The sequence below is a fragment of the Trichosurus vulpecula genome, chromosome 9 (assembly GCF_011100635.1).
Source record: "Trichosurus vulpecula isolate mTriVul1 chromosome 9, mTriVul1.pri, whole genome shotgun sequence".
Taxonomy (NCBI): domain Eukaryota; kingdom Metazoa; phylum Chordata; class Mammalia; order Diprotodontia; family Phalangeridae; genus Trichosurus; species Trichosurus vulpecula.
The window spans coordinates 1,277,144-1,296,617 of NC_050581.1; positions in this window are offsets into that span (position 1 = coordinate 1,277,144).

A 19,474-nucleotide genomic window follows, 5' to 3' on the forward strand; every position below is an offset into this window, starting at 1 on the left:
AGAGCATTCCAGGCTTGGGGGATAGCCTGAGAAAATGCCCAAAGCTAAGAGATCTTGACTCTAGTGCAGATCTTCGACTTCTGTTGTACCTCTTGAGGGGTGGAAAAGGGATGGAAAAGTAGGGAGGGGCCTAGATTATGACAGGGCTTTGAAAGTCAAACAGCATTTTGTATTTGATCCTGGAGGCAATACAGAGCCACTGGAATTTATTGAGTAGGGATGTGTGTGTGTTTGTGACATGATTCGACCTGTGTTTTAGGAAAATCACTTCAGTGGCCGAGTTTAGGGTGGATTGGAGTGGGGAGAGATTTGAGGTGGGCAGATCCACCAGCAGGCTGTTGCAGTAATCAAGGCTTGAGGTGATGAGGGCCTGTACCAGACTGGTGTCAGTGTCAGAGGAGAGAAGGGGCTTATTCCAGTGATGTTGCAAAGGTGAAATCAGCAGGCCTGTTGCCAAGGCCTGACGATTTCACCTCTACAGATTGGGGTGGGGGAGTGCAGGGATGAGAGATGGTGAGGAATCCAGACTGACTCCTAGGTGGAGACCCTAAGGGACAGGGAGGTTGGTGTTACCCTCTACAGTAATGAAGGTTTAAGGGGAAAGAAAATGAATTATGTTTTTGATATAGTGAGTTCAAGATGTCTACTGGGCATACAGTTTGAAATGTCTGAAAGGCATTTGGAGATGGGAGATAGACTGGGGCAAGAAAGTAGATTTGACAATCATCAGCATAAAGATGGTAATTATATCCATAGGAGCCAGTAAGTTCACCAAATGAATAGTATAGAGGAAGAAGAGAAGGGGGCCCTGAGGGACCCCTGTGGTCAGAGGGCATGATCTGGAGGAAGATCTAGCAAAGGAGACAGAAGGAGTGGTCAGATTAGGAGGAGAACCAGGAGACAGTGGTGTCCTGAAAACCTCTGAATCTGCTCCCTCACTGGCAAAACACGGATCGCGTATGTGTAACATTATCCCAAAGGGTTATTAAAATGAGAAAAATTACTTTTAAGCAGTAGAACGCTATAGAAATGTGGACTATATTTCCCAAAGGAGGAAAACAGTGAGAACTCCCTATATCCAATCTGTTGCCAAGGCCTCTTGATTTCACCTTAGCATCATGTCCCAACAGGCACTTTTCTCCTCCAGTGTAGTCCTGTATCTCTTCAGCCCTTTGTAGCTAAATTCCTCAAAAAAGCCTTCTACAATAGATGCCTCCACCTTTCTCTCTTCCCAGTCTCTTCTTAACTCTTTATAATTTCGCTTCCACCCTCATCATTCCACCTAAACTGCTCTCCAAAGTTGCTAATGACCTCTAAGTTGCCAAATCCCAGGCCTTTTCACAATCCTCATTTCCTACTTGGTCATAAACTAAAAAAAAAAAGGCTAAGCTTTCCTGTTCTTTTCAGTTTTAAAAATATTTCTGAAATTTTAGAAAAAGCTTCTCTTAAGGAGTGAACTAGCTCTACTTTTTTTTGGTAAATTTTTAGTTTATAGCACTCAGTTCCACAGGCTTTTGGGTTCCAAATTTTCTGTCCCTCCCTCTCCTCCACCCTCCTCCCCAAGACGGCATGTAATTCAATGTAGGTTCTACATATCCCTTCACGTTGAAGTTATTTACATAATAGTCCAGTTGTAAAGAAGAATTATAACCAATGGAATGAATCATGAGAAAGGAGAAACAAAACCAATAAAGAAGGAGAAAAAAAGAGAGCATGATCTCTTTCGGAGATAGCCCTAGGAGTGGTATTGCTGGGTCAAAGGGTATGCACATTTTTATAGCCCTTTGGGCATAGTTCCCAAATTGCTCTCCAGAATGGCTGGATCAGTTCACAACTCCACAAACAATGTAACAATGTTCCAATTTTCCTACATCCTCTCCAGCATTTATCATTTTTCTGTTTTATCATACAGTAACTTTAAATGGAATTTCTCTTTTTATCTCTTGCTGTTGGGCTTTGTTAGTAATATATAGGAATGCCAAGGATTTGTGTGGGTATATCCTGAAACTTTGCCAAAGTTTTTTTTATTATTTCAAGTAGTTTTTTACTTGATTCTCCAGGATTCTCTAAGTAAATCATCATATCATCTGCAAAGAGTGATAACTTAGTTTCTTCTTTGCCTATTCTAATTCCTTCAATTTCTTTTTCTTCTCTTAGTGCTAAAGCTAACATTTCTAGTACCAAATTGAATAATAGGGGTGATATGGACATCCTTGTTTCACACCCCCTCCCCCCATCTTATTGGGAATGCATCTAGCTTATCTCCATTACATATAATGCTTGCTGATGGTTTTAGGTAGATGCTACTTATGATTTTAAGGAAGAATCCATTTATTCCTATACTTTCTAGTGTTTTTAATAGGAATGGGTGTTGTATTTTGTCAAAAGCTTTTTCTCCATCTATTGAGATAATCTATCATATGGTTTATACTAGTTTTGTTGTTGATGTGATCAATTATGCTGACAGTTTTCCTAATATTGAACCAGCCTTGCATTCCTGGAATAACTCCTACCTGGTCATAGTGTATTATTCTCGTGATAAGTTGCTGCAATCTTCTTGGTAATATTTTATTTAAAATTTTTGCATCAATATTCATTAGAGAAATTGGTCTATAATTTTCTTTTTCTGTTTTGACTCTTCCTGGTTTAGGTATTAGTACCATATTTGTGTCATATAAAGAATTTGGTAGGACTCCTTCTCTTCCTATTTTTCCAAATAGTTGATACAGTATGGGAATTAATTGTTCTTTAAATGTTTGATAGAATTCGCATGTAAAACCATCTGGTCCTGGAGATTTTTTCCTAGGGAGTTCATTGATGACTTGCCCAGTTTCTTTTTCTGAGATGGGGTTATTTAGGTATTTTACTTCCTCTTCTGTTAACCTGGGCAATTTATATTTTTGTAAATATTCATCCATTTCCCTCAGGTTGTCATATTTATGGGCATACAATTGGGCAAAATAATTCCTAATTATTGTTTTAATTTCCTCTTCATTGGAGGTGAATTCACCCTTTTCATTTTTGATACTGATAATTTGATTTTCTTTTTTTTAATGAAATTGACCAAAGGTTTATCATAAAACCAGCTCTTCAGTAATTTTCTTGATTTCAATTTTATTGATCTCTTCTTTGGTTTTTGGTATTTCTAATTTGGTATTTAATTGAGGATTTTCAATTTGTTCTTTTTCTAGCTTTTTCAGTTGCATGCCCAATTCATTGATCTCCTTTTTTCTCTATTTTTTTCATGTAAGCATTTAGAGATATAAAACTTCCCCAAGAACTGCTTTTTCTGCATCCCATAAGTTTTGGTATGTTGTCTCATTATTGTCATTCTCTTGAATGAAATTATTGTTTCTATGATTTGTTCTTTGACCCACTCATTCTTTAGAGTTAGATTATTTAGTTTCCAATTAATTTTTAGTTTATCTTTCCATGGTCCTTTATTACAAATAATTTTTATTGCATCATGATCAGAAAAGGACGTATTGACTATTTCTGCCTTTCTGCACTGCATTGTGAGGTTTGTATGTCCTAGTACATGGTCAGTTTTTGAGTATGTGCCATGTACCATTGAGAAAAAGATATATTCCTTTTTATCCCCATTCAGTTTTCTCCAGAGGTCTATCATATCTACCTTTTCTAAAATTCTGTTCACCTCCTTAACTTCTTTCTTGTTTATTTCGAAGTTAGATTTATCTAGTTCAGAGAGGGCAAGGTTGAGGTCCCCCACCAGTATAGTTTTGCTGTCTATTTCTTCTTGTAACTCCCTTAACTTCTCTAAGAATTTGTATGCTATACCACTTGGTGCATATATGTTAAGTAATGATACCACTTCATACTCTATGGTGCCTTTTAGTAGGATATAGTGTCCTTCCTTATCTCTTTTAATTAGATCTGTCTTTGCTTTTGCTTTGTCTGAGATTAGGATTGCTACCCCTGCTTTTTTTACTTTAGCTGAAGCATAATATATTCTTCTCCAGCCTTTTACCTTTACCCTGCGTGTATCCCCGTTTCAGATGTGTTTCTTGTAAACAGCATATTGTAGGATAATGGTTTTTAATCCATTCTGCTATCCACCTCCATTTTATGGGAGAGTTCATCCCATTCACATTCACAATTATGATTACTATCTATGTCTTTTTCTCCATCGTATTCCACCCCCCCCCCAGTTTATGCTTTTATTTCTCCCTTCTTCCCCTAAAAAGAGTTTTGCTTTTGACCACCACCTTCTTCAATTTTTCCTCCCTATTGACACCCCTCCCTTATTTTACCCTTTTCCCCTTGCTACTTCTTCCCTCTCTTCTGACCCACCCCCTTTTCTTTCCCCTTTCCCGTCCTACTGCCTGTAGGACAGAACTATCTCTACTTTGCCTGATTCATCTACTTGTGATTTTCCGACATCAGTAAACGTTTTTGACTGGTTGTTCATTAATTAGGTTAAAGAGACGATTGCTGCATGCTTTTGTCTGGAAAGGGCCTTAGAGATTACCCAGCCTAACCCCCAACTTTACTGGTGAAGTGACTTACCCCTGGTCTCACTGTTGCTGGAGAGAGCTATCGTAGTGTGGATCAAGATTGAAGAGTCATTTTAGTGTGCAGTGGTTTTTAGGGACGAGTTTGTCAGACACTAATTTTTTTATGTATCCTAGGTTCAATTTCTGGACTCTGTTGTGTTCCACTGATTTTTTCCCCCTCAGTACCAAAGAGTTTTTAAAAAATTACTGCGTTATGCTACATTTTTAAATCTGTGGGTACATGTCTCAGTTTTTATGCTTTTTTGTCATTATTGTAAAAGGTTTTTCTTTATCTCTTTTCCTTGATACTTGTAGGTGTATAAGAATCAGATGATTTTAGCTATCTTATATGTTAATAACTTATAAAGTCATTTATTATTGCCATTCCTTTTTGAGTACTTTGTCACCAGCAAGTAGAGATTAACTTCTTCATTGCAAAGTGATGCAATATTGCTTATTCCTTTCTTTTTCAGGCCTCATTGGCCACTGCTTAGATTTCATTTTTTTTCCCTGCCAAGTATTTTCTTTCCCTTCTACCCCACCCCCAACTACTTAGATTTGAAAAAGTATTTGAATAGGAGTGGTAAAAGTGGACATCCCTAGTTCATGACCCACTTTTTTTCTTTCAGCAAGTAGGCTGCTGATACAAGGAGCTGGGAATACAGACATAAAAAACAGGGGACAACATATAAATAAGTGCAAACTCTATACAAGGTAATTGTGGGGAGGGAAGGGCACTGATGGAGCAAGAAAGGTCTCCTGTAGGGTAGGAGATCCCACTTGAACTGAGCTTTGGAGGAAGCTAGGAATTCTGAGAGGCAACAGAGAGGTGGTAAGAGGGCATTGTAAGCCTGGGGGCCCGAGTCTGAGAGATGAGATGTCCCAGCAGGAAAATAGCAAACAGCTGGGAGGCCGCTTTGGCCAGAACAGCCTGTGTGTGAAGGAGAGGAATGTGTAGTAAGCCTGGAAATGTGAGCGGGGGGGGGGGGGGGGGGGGGGGGGGGGGGGGGGGGGGGGCCCAGATTTTGCCGAGTTTCAAATGCCAAACAGTCTTTTGATATGAATAAATGTATTTTAACAAAGCCTTTCTTTGTGTCTATTGTTATATGCTCACGTATAACCTTTATTTTTCATGGCAGTAGGTTATATTGTTATTAAACCATTCTTGCATTACTCATAAATCCTATTTGTGTTTTTTGGCTATATTTCTGTATTGTAATTTAATATTTTTGCATCAATTTCCATTAACAATATTATTCTGTCATTTTCCTTTTCAGCTTTGTCTCTTTTTAGTTTAGGAATCAAACTCATTTTTCTCATAGAAAGTATTCAGTATTTACCATCGTTTACTGTTTTTAAACAAAACCTCTCACCATAGTTTAGGAGTTAACCTGAACTTTAAATTTGTTGTGGCTCCACCTAGGCTGTTCCTTGGCTTTGCCCACTATTTCTTGAATGGGCTTCCTCATCCTCACAGTGGAGGGCATTCAGAAAGAAACTATACTGGGATGAAGAGTTGAGAAAATGGGGGGTGGGGTTAGCATGGAGAACAGATATCTTAGGGGGCCATGTTCTTCAGATCCTTGTCACATAGAAGAGGGAGCAGACAGAGCCTGGCATTTAAAGCTCTTCAGAGTCTGACTTTTATATAATCTTAGATTTTATTTCAGTTTTATTTCATGCCACTTTCCTTACCATTCTCTCCATTCTAATTAAAATGGTCCCTTCCCTTTGACTCCCTTCCCCCCTACAACATTGCATTTTCTGCCCCCTTGTATTTGTATGTAGACTGTGGCTGGAAGGCCCTCCCATCTCACCTGCATCATAGAATCCCCAGCTTCCTGCAGGTGAAATCAGCTCTGTACATGCACCTCCGGGAAGAGGTCCATCTGGATGTTCTCTGGTAGCATTCCCTCTTGAAATTACTTTGTCCGTCTGTTATAATTACTTATTTATGTAAGTCTTCCCTGAATAGAATGTAAGTTCCTTAAGGACAGAAATGCCTGGTTCAGTGCTTTGTACATGATGGGTGCTTAAATATTTGCATTGAGTTGGCCCTCCTTTTGAGGTGTGGTGACTCTAGTTAGGTTTTCTGTTCTGATTTTGTTATTTTTGTAGATAACTATTTTCATTTTTCAATTTAGCATAAAACTGCACAATTCAGTATTATTGTGAATACTTAACTTTTTGTTCGGGAGGCTTTGCATGTAGTGCAGAGATTTCTTTGAAGTGCATGTCTCTGGGAGGACTTTTCAAAGTCTAAATGCTTCTCAAAGGTCTGTCTCTGGACTTTAAAATGAATATTGGTTTTTCAGGGTAGACACTTAGCGAGTGTCTTAATTTTGAATATGCTGTATTCCAAGTTTCCTTATGTCCCTCGTTTTTTTTCTTGAAGTGGGGGGCTATAATCTTGATATATACATATACATATAATTTTTGTATGTGAAATCTTTTCACTATAAATGTTATAGTTGTGTCTGTCCCTGTCCCGGGCCCTTCCTAGTCTGAGTCCTGCACATTCTTTCTATTTGTATTGCTAATTCTGGAATGTTTTTTTAAAGATTTCCTGGAACATATCATTCAGTGCCTTTTGTTTTTCTAAATTTTCTGGGGTGGCAGCTATCCTGAGATTGCTAGGAGCTATTTTTCTGGGCTGTCTCTTGAGTCTGCATACTTTCTTTTTGGAATTCAATGAGTTAACAGCATTTATTAAGTTTCTAAACAGTCCCAGCTCTGGAGTATCTTGGGGAAAAATTCATTGGTTCTCTTCCCTCAACTTAGCAAGCAATTCTTTTTTTCCTATATAGTAAGACATGTTTCTTTCTCAGGCTTTTTTGAAGTTTTCTCCATATTGTTCATTTTGGGGTTTTTTCCATCCATTTTTTTCTTTTAGCAGCTTTTAAAATTTTCTCCAATTTTTTAAAAATTTCACAATTTTATGTGGTCTTATAATTTACTTGATAATCATAGTTCTTGCCTAATTTTCACAAATATGTTGTTTATTTGAAGATGTCTTTCCAATATTGTTGCTTCTGTTATCAATTCATTTGTATAGTAATTAGTTTTTTTTCAATTTTTTTTGAGAGATTGGAATAATATTGATTGTACCTCTGAAAATTAGGAATAGCTACTATGACTTCAGGAAAACATCAAAACAAAAATATAAAGCATTAACAGTCTGTTAATAAATATTGATCTAATATCGCTTAGAATAATAGTAAATACATTGTGAATTGATATCGTAGAAACCAAGAAGTTACAGGATAGTTAATTGAAATGTAATAAAACTAGAGTGAGGCGGTAATGGTAAGAAATTTCAACTTTTCTCTATCAGAACTTGATAAGTATAACATTATGCAAAACAATTAAAATATTTAACAGGATACTGAAGGAAAACTAGGGTGGCTATAACTATGGAGAGATGTTCATTCAGATATTAAAAGTTTAGTTTAATGATTTTTTGAAACTGAATTTTATTTTTTTCTTTCTTTTTTTTCCTTTCTCCCTTCCTCTCCTTACCCCAACTTAATTTTCAGCTTATAATTGTTCTAAGGGCAGTTAGGTGATGCAGTGAATGGATAGAAGTCTGGCTGTGGGATCAGGAGAACCTGAGTTCAAATATGGCCTCAGGTACTTACTAGCTGTGTGACCTTGGGCAAATCGCATAGAGATTGTCTTCCCCCTCAAAATTTTTTTTAAAAGTCATAATAGTTTTTACTTTTTTAGGTTCATTTTCTATTTTGGTATTCTTATATAATTTTATCTTTGGTATTTCTGGGTTTTTTAAGTAGTTGAGAAGCTTGGATCCCTTAAAGTTTTTACACCATCATCTTGGCTGAAAAGTCTGATTAAGAAATGTCTGAAAAAACCTTTTCTTGAAATACTTTTTGTTAAAGACAAGATATTGTGAGCCAAGTACAGGAGACGGTGATTTGTGTAGTTTAGCAGAAGCCTAGAGTACATGGTGGGGAGCAGTGGAAGGTAAGGCCTGGAAAGGTAGTTTGTAGATTGGTAAGTTGGTGTAGGGCCTTGAATGTCAGGCTAAAATAAGTGTTTTAACAGCTCAAATCTCTTAAAATTCAAACTAATGATAACTTACACATAGTACAATCCTGTGAAGAAGGGAGTTCTAAGTATTAAGCCCATTTTGCAGCTAGGAAACTGAGTTTAAGGATTCCCAGGTGTCTTTTCAGAGAAAGCACCTGCCTTATCATTTTTAATGTGAATGTATTATTTCTTTGCCTTCTGCTGACACTCTTAGTTTTGTTAAATTTTTTTCTCTTCTTTTTATGTGCTCTAGTCAGTGAGGCTCAGTGCCAAAGCAAATCACACCCAGGTGATGTGTGTATGTACTGGATATGGTGGCATTAAAGAATTTGACCAGTGGGCCAGAGTTTTTCCTTAGAGTCTGTGTCTGGGAACATAGGGCAGACTCAGAGCTGTGTGTGTTAGGCATACAGGTATTCTTTTAATCCAGAAAGATGGTGGGAAATAGCAGGAAAGACATAGAAAGATGGGAAAAGAATGTTTTATTTATTTTGGTTTCTCCCTCACTGCCTAGTTCAGAAGTGTTTATCCAAGTAAATGACTGGCTTTTACAAGTTTCACCCAGTCATATTAAAACAGGAAAGGGACTAACCCTAAGGAATTTCCTTGACTCTGGGGGACACAAACGGGTATACAAAGAGACAATCTGCAGTGTTCTTCCCTAGTGTGACCACCAGTTGGTGAGAATGCAGGGCCACAACTAGTGACAAAGACAGAGGAAAGTGGATGGAAGAGCTCTGAGAGTTGGTGGGGGCAGTGATCCAGGGGAAGACTGGCAGCGAGTGGCAGAAATGATTGGTGGGAGGGGAGGAAGAGCCACAAAAAGAACCTATAGGTTTGGGGAATGGAAAACTGGGAATTGTTTCCTCTTTGAAAACTGCCCGGTTGGAAGCTAGAAGAAAAGATAAAAGAAATTGCTTTCTGGACCTTAGGCAGTTAGACTAAGATGACCAGAAGAAGCTATGAGGATGTGTGAGTAGTGGGGTATAAGCAAGGGCAATTACCTATTTATTTCATATAGACTTGAATGTGTTTTTTCTTTTTAAAAATTTTGTTTTGTCCTATGGCTTATGTCTTAGCAATGTAGTGATTTGAAAACACAAATGGCATCGAGCTTTAAATCCTAGGCACCTGACTTTTCTTCCAACAGATATTCTCCCTTCATTCTCAATAACAGTAGTGTTAATAGTATCACCCCATTAAGGCAGTGGATTGAAATACTTTCTTATGTAGCAAGGTGATCAAGTATATTTTCATCATTCTGTTGTGAGTTGGTGCTTGAATTTTAATTCAGAGCAACACCACTCCATGGCAGTAAGTTATATTGAAATAAATGCGGCATAGCATAAATATCTTTAGTACATTTTGCATATTTTCTTCTTTCGTTTCTTTGTTGCATATATAGGCCTAGTAGAGATACAACTGGGTCAAAGGGTGTGCGCAGTTTAGTAACTTTTGTGGCGTAGTACACATTGATGTCCAGAATGGCTGGACCACTTCACAGTTCCACCAACTATATACTTATTTGCCGCTTTTCCTCAGTTCCCCCGACATTTATAATTTTCTTCTGTTACCTTTGCCAGCCTAATGGCTGTGAGGTAGTACCTCAGAGTTGTTTTAATTTACATTTTTTTTGAGAGGGGAAGGCAGGGCAATTGGGGTTAAGTGACTCACCCAAGGTCACACAGCTAGTAAGTGTGTCAAGTGTCTGAGGCCGGATTTGACCTCAGGTCCTCCTGACTCCAGGGCTGGTGCTCTACTCACTGTGCCCCCTAGATGCCCCTTTAATTTATATTCCTAAAATTATTAGTGATTTAGACCATTTTTTTTCACGTGGTTGTTGGTAGCTTCAATTTCTTCCTTTAAAGTTGCTTGTTCATATCCTTTGACCATTTATTTATTGGAGAATGGTTCTTAGTCATAGGAATTTGAGTCAATTCCTTATATATTTTGGATTTTAGGCCTTCCTCATAAACTTGCTGAAAAGATTCCCATGCCCACCCCTTACCTGGTTCCCTTCTGATTTTCATTATATTAGATTTGTTTGTGCAAAAACTTTTAAATTGTACATAATTAAAGTTGGACATTTTTATACTGTCTAATCTCATCACTTTTCTATACATGAACTCTTTTCCCTTTCCATAGATCTGAAAGATAATTTTTTTTCCTTTTCTTCCACTTTGTTTGTGATGTGCCCTTTTATATCGAGGTCATAAACTTGTGTTTCCAAGATAGGCTGTAAACTCTTCGAGGGAAGAGACAGTTAACTTTTGTCTTTGTAGTCACAGTGTCTAGGACATAATAAGAGCTTAATAAATGCTTGTTGATTGATTGTACTGCCCACCTTTTAACACTTCCATTTCACACATCCATTTAATTGGTCAATCTCATAATTTCTTTTTATATACCATCTTTCCAATTTTCTCTGCTCTTCTAGCTACCACCCTAATGCAGGCGGTCATCACTTCTCACCAAAGCACATGTCCCACTTGTCACCTTTTACCCCAGTAAACTTCAGTGCCCCTCTACTACCTCTGGGTTCACATAGAAGGTCCTCTGCTTAGCATTTAAAGCTCTTTACCACCTGGCCCCTTCCTCCCTTTCTAGTTTTCCTACCTAGGTTCTCCATGAATTCCCAATCTAGCAGTACTGGCTGACTTAGCGTTCCTCAAGCATGCCTTTGTACTGTATGTTTCCTGAGCACCGAATGTTCTCCCTCTTTACCTCTGCCTTTTAGAACTCCTGACATTCTTCAGGGGTCACCTCAAACCCCACTGTGTGCAGGTCGCCTATCTCTGTGTCTTCTCACCCCCAGCTTTCCCCTCTGAGGTGGTTACCTTTTACCTATATCTGTCTTGGGTATGCACGTTGTCTCCACCGTTGGGACAGAAGCTCCTCGGGGGCGGAGACTCCTTTGGCTCTTTTTTCTATCCCCTGGCACTTACTAGGCACTTAATGAATGCTTGCTGATTGTTTGATTATGATGAAAGTGCTTTATATACTTCAGTGGACCCATAGGTATTCTCTCATTATATATGACAGCCTTTTCGTGCCTTCTCAGCCTTTTCCTGTCCATGTTTTCCCATAGGTCCTCCTTAGAGGATCCAATCTACCCAGTATACCAAAGAACTTAGCCTAGGCCTTAGTGGAACATTTCACGGGTAGCAGTGCAGTACTGCAGGTTTTCTACCTGTTATCCTACTCTCTTACCACTTTGCTTGAAGAGCCTTTGAAGTCCTTTCCAGCTGTAAATCTATGATTCTATGTTTATACATTTCCTCCATGGTATCTTTCACACTGGTTCTGGGTAATATGCTGAGACCTATTTATGACTACTATAATTTGTGCAGGAATCACTTGCAGATTTCAATCTTTGAAGATTGTGGTGTTCTTATAAAAAAAAAAGGAAGGGTTTTTTCCTTTTTTTTTTTTTTTTTAAATTAGGGGAGAGAATCAGTTTTTGCAGGTGCTTGAGGGCCTGGGGGAGGAACCATGAATGAGGATGGTAGGAAGAAATGGGTGCTTGTGGAATATTGTATGGAGAAGATCTGGCAGTTGAACCCCTGAGGAAAAAGCTTTGTTTAATGGGAAGGAACATAACAAGAGAAGGCTGGAGAAAATGCAGACAATTAAGAAGCCCTTTGTGGGCAGAAATCTCATGTCTGGAGGAGACCAGATCCTCTTTAGGTGGCAAGAACCTAAGACTTATAAAAGACAGAGGAGAATTGCAGAGTCAAAGGCTAGAACCTGAAAAGACGATTGTATTTGTGCAAAAATATGAGCAGAAATGCTGCAGAAGCCAGAGCCATTCATTTAAGTGGTAGAGGAGAGAGATGCAAGTTATGAGACCTTAGAAGTATGGAATTGTGGTACAAGACACTAGACCTAGCACTTGGGGAGACAGCTTTTGTATTGTGGAAAATATTATACTATTTTATATCATTTTTGTAATTTCAATAAGACTCAGGGCCTGAACTACTTAACCAGAAGAAAAGCCTGATCCTAACAGTCTCTTTGTTCTCTTGTATCAACAAATCCAGATGGAGCATTTCTTGCTCTGTCCATGGCCATTAAGGGTGAAAACCTTGAGCCCAGACACTATCTTGAATTATGTGACTTTTCCTTATCTTAATATTTTATGGGCATATACTATGTTGTGGAATGTTAATGGCTAATTAAACACAGAGATCCTGGGGCTACAAATCCAACTGACACTTTGACAACTATCTAATTTGTTGTATTTACAATCTATTTCATTAAGGAAAATCCTCTTCTTGTATCATGGTTAAACATACATGGGGGTCATAAAAATGAGGTCATACAGGCTTGCTAGCTCTGCTAAAATAACGTATATAAGTTTTCTCATTGCTTTGTTCAGGCAGCCAGAGTTATACTCTGACTCCTTGTACGTACAAGTAAGCTAGCTCCGCTATGCTTTAAGGGAAAATAATAAACAACATGGATTTTTCTATCACCTAGCTCTGTTGTTTCCTTCAACCAAATTTTCAGGTTTAACAGTTATGGTGCCGTGACTTTCGGATGGAAATGATGGAAACAGGACAACGCAGCCCAACCTTGCCAACGCTTTTGGGCGCCATAGGATTAATTTTTCCTGGAATTTTGGCCTTGACAAGGTGGGGTAAGTTGTCTCTCTTCCCAGCTTCCAAAAAGAACTCCCACAAAATTGGTTGAAGTCTGGAAATTCCCTTTAAGCTAGCTCTGGGGGCAGGGATCAAATCTGTGGTAAAACACAGATCTGCGGTCAAACGCACATAGATCCCCTGGAAACACTGATTGATCTAGAAAATTAACTACGGATCAGTCAAAAACTAGAATTAGAAGTCCAACTGTTCCTCCACTCCCTCTCTTCCTTCGCTTGGAGGCTCTGGTCCTGGGGAGAAAAACTGCACTTTGCTTTTTCCCTCCCCTTCTGCCTCCCAGGAAGGGCTCTGATCCTGAGAGAGGTAACTCTGTTCTGCTACCGTTACTCTCTTCCCTCCCCACTCCCTTTCCCCCTTTCCCTTAAGGGCTCTGTTTTTGCCTTCTGCCCTATTCCTGCTTCCTTCCCTTGAAGGCTCTGATTATGGGGAGGATAAATGCATTTTATCCTTACTCCTCGCCTTCCTTTACCTGTCCTAGTCCTCCTCCATCTTCCCTTTCCCCATTCCTAAGGGATAGGAGAGTCAGAAAAATCAGGAACGCCAAGGCTTCCCCAAAGACTATAGGGATGCTAATAGCTAACTCATGAAAGCTTCTAATTCTCTGTTGTTTGAACTCTGAGCTCAGTCTGTATTTGTTCTGTATTTGTTTTGTTAATTGTCTGTTAACTGTCTGTGTGAGAGCGTGTGCTGTGAAATGTCTATACCGTGTAAAATCTGAAACGCAGGTAGCCAGAGAATTCCAAGGCTGCAGTTAGGGAAACAGAGACTCTATTTCCTTTCTCAATGTTTGGCCTGGCCAGCCGAACTTGAAGAAAAAAATAGAGCTGAAACATTTTAGCATATTCTGGGATTGATTATTCATTAAAAGTTTGGAAATTGGTTAGTTGGAATTTTGGGACAGAACTCCTGAGACTGTAAAATCCCTCCAGGAGCTCACTCTTGCTGATCACTTGGGTGAAGTTACTTGAGTTACAATCATTGAGATCTTTCACCATTGTCCTGTCTCTGACCGAGCCAGAGCTGCAGTAAAAGTTAGAGCAGCTAAACAAACTCCTTTCCTCCCAAATCAGATTAGGAGAAGAGAATGCAGGAGAACTGTAGGGAAAACTTAAATCACCTTTCCCCATCTGGCAAAAAGAGGAGAAGGACAGAAATTCACAGACTGACAGTATTCTGACAGTCCTGTGCCCCTGGGTACCTTTGTAGCCCATCCTTGTTGGCAAAGTTTGGAATTGTCACCAGGTCCTATGCATTCTGCCCACTCTGTCCCCAGCAGCTGCAAACCGCCCTAGGCTCAGTAACTTCTGCAGTTGTGGGGGAAGGGTGAGGTAGATGGATTTGGACTTTCTGCCTCCCAGAATTGTCACCACTGGGATACTAGCTTCTGCTCTAGGTAACTTCTCTAGGTAACTTCACACTTCTTGTTCCAACTGCAAAACTGTATTTTAATCTGTTTGACCTGTTTCCTGAGTTTTAAAGGGAAAGTAATAATGATGGTTGTTACGGGATCAAAATGATAATGATTGTAAAATGCGTAACATAAAGTCTGGTATATGTTAGATACAACATTATTATTATCTCTCTCTGATTTAATGTAATTGTTAACTTTTGAAGTAGGTTTTAAATACCAAAAATAATAAGCTGAATAATTTCTATATGTGGAAATCTGGAAATGCAATAGATGTCATTTGAAAATTATTGTTTCTGTATTTCTAAACTTGCATTGTGTTCCCAAAAATTCTCTTAGATTGTGGAATATGAGAAGACCATTGTGTGGTAAGAAATGATATTATAGCAATTTTAATCTGATTTTGATATATGTGAATTGGGTTTCCAAAGGGAGGTGATAAAATCTGGAACTGTTATATGTGGTTATAACAAGTAAATAATTAATAATACTGATATTTAACCATGAGAACAGACCTTCTGTGTGAAAAAGTTTTCTATTATGAGAATATATCTGGTGATTTAAAGTTATACTTTCAAATGATGAGATGAAAGATTCTCTGTGCAAGGAGATTTAGGAATATGTTCACCTAACTGATAAATGGGTTGTTTCAAGTTTTAAAATGCATAATTATGTTTAGGGCGCTGTTACATTTCTAAATTGTGTAATTTGACAAACAGATGTATCAGCAATATTGAAAATGTGGTAATCTTTTACAATGCTAAGAGTATTGGGCCTTAGAAATTAAAATGTTACCACCAGTGGTTAGGAATCAGATTTGATTTGCTTATCCAACTCAGTTATGATCACTAGATTGGTAATTAATTGGAATCTGTTTCAAGTCTTAGATACATGATAATTGCTTGTGGTATACTTATCTCTAAGTTAGTTATTATATACAAATTGGTTAACATCGCATTACCTGTGCTGTTAGAGAATAATTTCTCTTATAATCTGGATGTTGTTAGATTAAGAATCGTAATTAATTAAGAAATTGAGGTTTTTAACTGAAACAAGAACTTTTGAAACCATCTAGTCATGAATTCTTATCAACCTTGTGTGGTTTTCTGTGTAGAGGAATTCCTATGGACAAAGTTTTTAAAGGTCCTGGTAAACTTTGGAATTGTAATAAAAGGTAAATTTAATTGGGTATGTAATTTATAGAAACTAAGTGTCCTCACATTATAACACTTTTTGACTAAGGAATTTGTAATATCTAGGAATTCTGGGCAATATTTGAGAATGAGGACATTTGGTACCAACTTAGTTAATGAATTCCAGCATTTAAGGATTAATTTGCTTTAAGGAAAGTACTTTTGGAAAATGTTCTGTAAAATCTTTTTGTATAATTTTAGAAGGCCTGCTGAATTTCCACCTGTAAGCCAATTGGTTGCAGTTCAAACCTATTGTGAGTTCTCGGAGTTTCTGGGTGAGAACCTAATTAGAATTATTAGAATTAATGCTTATCTATAGAAGCGCCCATTCAATGTCTTATTCAAGGTTCTTTTTTGAGTAAGGAGGTTGGAAAAGACAGTCTGAATTCCTTACTCCTCCCCGCCCTTAGTTTAGATAAGAAGATTCACCTTAGCCCGCCTGTCAGAAGGGAAGGAAAGGGGAGGGGCAACAATTACTGGGATTTGAGTTTTTACTGAAAGAAAGAACAGTAGGGGTCTCAAACCTGGCTTTTTAAAGTCAGCAAAGGTGATGTTTTCAGGATAAGATTAGGTTTCGAGGAGGATGTGGGTCTTAAGGATACAGTTCTTATTAGTGAAGCTTGCCATCGGATGGGAAAGAACCCACCCTCAGGGGGAGATGATGTGGCAGATCTCTTTAATCAGAAATAAGCAGGTAGTGACAAAAGGGAAGTTATCTGCCAGAATCTGTTACCATTGTGAAAGAAGTTGTTTTTTTTGAAAAAATGGGAAATTGGATAAATGCAAATATGTAAAATCTTGTTGTTTTAATCAAATGACTGGTTATATTGGTACTCTTGTATAGTCAAATGAAAGATAATATGGTTTCTAAAGTGTTAATGAGAATAATTAGAAAGGGAAGAGAAGTTTTATGATGTAGGGTTGAATCATTATCCCGTGGACTAAGACTGGGATTTTAAAGTTGTTTTGTATTTATGTGAAATAGAGTTCTTAGGTGTTGTGAAGTGATATAAGAGCAATTAGGTATTGACACAAATAGTGTAATTAATTACTGCGACTAAATCAGAGACATCTTCAGTTTAGGTAAACAATTCTAGAAGTATTTTGGAAAATGTTTTTGTGATTTTAAGCGAGAGTTAGAGCTTAACAATGTGTATAAGACTCAATTCCTGAAGTGTTCTTTTTTTTTCCCTCCAGAAGGAATTAACAGGGACAGTATCCATTGACTTGTGAGGTCAGTCATTAACCTCTTTTGTTTGTTTAAGCAAACTGGAATGGGATTCCAGTATACACAGTTATGTCAGTAAAAGGTACTAACTTATGAGTTGTTTTGTGTTATGGTTGAAACGTAAAGGGACACTGAGTAATAGGTTGGAAAGGTAAATAAAAACTTGAGGGGATACGAAAGGCAGATGAGAAAGTTAGGGGACAAATGGGAGTTAGCTAAGCCTCCCCTGTCCTGAGAATGATAGTTTCAGATGGTTTTAGCAAGTTGGGAAAGAGTGTGAGGAAGTATTTAGAAGCTGGAAATGTTATGTAGCTTGATTTGTTAATTACTAGCTCAATGAAATTTGAGACAGTCCTATCTGAAGGATATTTATTTGCTATTTAAGATTTTATGGGACTACAATTTAATATTGTTTTAAGCTCTGATTACAGGTATAGGTCACGTGAAGCCAGTAGTGGAATGGCAGGCATTACAGACTGAGAATTCTTAAAGGTGGATGTCTATGCCTGGGAAAAAGTCTTGAAGACGACCTTGGACACAACCTAGGTAGGATCTTCCTGACTCTATTTCCCAATTCTGCTATTTCCTTTCTGAAAAGGAAAATCCCCACCTGATTACTCCTAAGCCCTGCTTTCAGCATCTAATGGCTATATGATTGGCTAACAGATATGACTCATGCCTGGAATCAAACGGAGCTAAGGAAGTTCTTTCCTTCTGTTAAGATATATGACATAGTCTCCCGTTTCTTTCATAGCAAATTTATATTATCAGGAAGTTTTGTAAGCACAATGCTAAATCTATTAGGCAATAGATGGATATTGAAATATCTCTGAGTTATTATAATAGGATACAGGAATGAATAGCTTACAATTTTAACCTATGTTCATGACCAAATAAAGATCAGAAGGATATAGAGATAACATCCTCCAAAAGGAGGAAATGATTAGACACAGTAATAAGACAAAGATGTAATGTGATAAATGTCTAATTAAATAGGATAGCAAATTTTGAGAGGAAAAGGCAATAGGACCAAATTGATTCCTCTAAGAATTATATACAGATGTGTATGATTGGCTCCAAAATTCATCAGTCATGGAAATTCAAGCTAGTAAGTGTGTTTAAGTAGTAAGATCTTAAATGTGGATTTTTGTACAAGAAAATTGTATGAGATAGTACAAGTGAAATTATATCTCCTTTATTAAGGTCTCTGTCTGATGATTTTAAAAGGAAGATGAGTTCAATTTATGGTTGGACCTTTATATTTTAAAGGACTCTTATACCAGGTACAAAATTTAGGTAAGGTTAGAAACAGTAGATGATATATGAACTGCAATACTCTGAAGTTAAAAGAAGGAGAGCCAAATTTAAGTGATTAAGTTATATTAAGTTAGAATTGTCTGAGGATTTCTAGATCTGAACCAGAGAAGCAGAACTCTCTTTTACTATCTAGGAACCAGATAACCACAATCAAGCATCTGAAAAAAAAAATTTTTTTTTGCTTTAAATGGACATTGGAAATATGTAACTGGGATTTAAAGCTACTTTGTATTTGTACTGTTTGAACTTAGCCCTGAGTGGCTGGGACCTATGGTGTGCTGTTTTTCTCTCAATTATCAAATTACTTGTGTTCTGAGAGCTCCTGTCAGATCTGACTACTTCTATAGCTGCCAACTTGTGGATATGGACTCCTTGATCCTTCTATCATATCTGATGATTGCCCGTGCTCCTGAGTGGACATCTGAGCCCATAGGACACCTTGCCCTCCGGTTTCAAAGAGCCTGAAGGGGACAGCATCAGACGCAGGCAACCTTCCCAAGAGACTCTGGACCAGAACCTGTACGAAGGACAACTCTCTTCCTGAGTCCGTTACGTTCCCAAGACTGTTTACTTGTACCTTTGGTATCTTTAGCTTATTTTACTTAGGTGTTCCAGTTTCCCCATTATGCTCCCTACTGATACCCTTTGCAACTTGCTCCCCCTGCTTGTTTACAAGTAGTTTATAATTACTGTGCATCTCTGGGGAAGTCCAAACACAGAAAGAGAAAAAAAAAACCTGAATCCACCTAGATAAGGATTTTTTTTTTTTTTTTTTTTACAACTTTACCCCTGAGGAAGATAGAGGTTTTTCCATAACTTAATTGGTCTTCAGGTGAAGCTTTCAGCTTACCTTTGACCAAAAGGAGGAAATGTGGAAAATATTATACTATTTTATATCATTTTTGTAATTTCAATAAGACTCAGGGCCTGAACTACTTAACCAGAAGAAAAGCCTGATCCTAACAGTCTCTTTGTTCTCTTGTATCAACAAATCCAGATGGAGCATTTCTTGCTCTGTCCATGGCCATTAAGGGTGAAAACCTTGAGCCCAGACACTATCTTGAATTATGTGACTTTTCCTTATCTTAATATTTTATGGGCATATA